Genomic DNA, 1,402 nt, shown 5'->3' with positions numbered 1-1,402 from the left:
AGAGGGAGAGGGAGAGGGAGAGGGAGAGGGAGAGAGGCCAGAGGTCACCCTTATGCCAATCCTGGCTGCGACTGTAGCTCAGTGGTAGAACACTCACCTCACGTGACTGAGATGCTAGGTTCAATCACCACTACTGTTAAAAAAAAAAAGTGCCATTCCTCAGGAGCCATCCACTTTGTTTTCTAAGTCACTCACTGGAACCCAGGGCTTGCTGAATAAACCAGTCTGGCTACCCAGCAAGCCCCAGGAATCTACCTGTCTCCCCTTCCCTAGTGCTGGGATTACAAGTACACAGCATCACATCCAGCTTTATTTTATTAAAACTTTATTTTTATTTTATGTGTATGAGTATTTTGTATGTAAGTACACTGTATGTGTGCCAGATTCCCATGGAGGCCAGAGAGGGAATTGGATGCCCTGGAACTGAAGGTAAAGATGGGTGTTAGTCACCAAGTAGGTGCTGAGAACCAAACCGAGGTCCTTGGCGAGAGCAGTAAGTGATCTTATCCACAGAACCATCTCCCCAGCCCCGACACTCAGCTTTTTAGTGGGGCTCTGGGCAACAAACTCGGGTCCTTATACTCTAAAGGCAAGCACTAAGTCATCTCCTCAGACCCCAATTAAGTTTGGGGAAAAGGGCAATCCATTACATTGCTTTCAACACGGAAAGACACCACCTAGGAGTATCCAGACCCTAAAGACAATTATCAGCCCACAGTTGTCAAATTTCCCTCCCCTTCTAAAGTCATCACTGGGTGGCAACAAGGATTGAAATGAGATCATCAACAAAAGTCCCAAAAGCAACAAAGGAAAAATTAACCTCCAAGCAGCACCAAATCATCGTTCCTTTTTCTTCCAATCTTTTTTATGGGGGGCTGGTGATAACTAGGGATTGAACCCAGGGCCTGTGGATGCCAAGCAGGTGTTCCACCAGTGAGCAATAGTCCCAACCCCTCAAATCAAGCTACTGTAATGCCCTTAGTTACTGAATTTTTCATAACTCACTTTTTATGAAACATAAAACTGCATTCAACAGTTTAAATTTTATATATATATATATATGTAGTCTTTTTTTTTGAGACAGGGTCTCCCTGTAGCCCCAGGTGTCCTGGAACTCACTATGTAGACCATGCTGGCCTTGAACTCAGAGATCCGCCTGCCTCTGTCTCCCGAGCTCTGGGATTAAAGGCGAGTGCTAGGATTAAAGGCGTGAGCCACCACCCCCAGATTAAATTATATTTTTTAAATCTAAATTTACAAGTAGTAAATATTCCACTCCTTGCCTCTTCAATCCAACAAAGAAAGGAACTTGTCTTTGGACATATGAATACTTTTTTTCTTCTTTTTACAATTAATAATGCTGAATAATTTATTATATTTACGTGAGTTACATAAATCCCTT

At 43.2% G+C, this 1,402-nt stretch overlaps 1 protein-coding gene across 1 annotated transcript in view; it reads right to left on the bottom strand.

Annotated features, from left to right (window-relative positions):
• Window positions 1-1,402, bottom strand: part of Stk4 (serine/threonine kinase 4) — a gene marked incomplete at its 3' end in the record, with an annotated part of 59,972 nt that overhangs the window by 28,410 nt on the left and 30,160 nt on the right. The window lies entirely within an intron of this gene.

Source organism: Nannospalax galili, unplaced genomic scaffold, assembly GCF_000622305.1.
Source record: "Nannospalax galili isolate Female #2095 unplaced genomic scaffold, S.galili_v1.0 scaffold205, whole genome shotgun sequence".
NCBI lineage: Eukaryota > Metazoa > Chordata > Mammalia > Rodentia > Spalacidae > Nannospalax > Nannospalax galili.
Note: the sequence above shows the minus strand (reverse complement) of the source record. Positions and strands in the feature narration are given on the sequence as shown.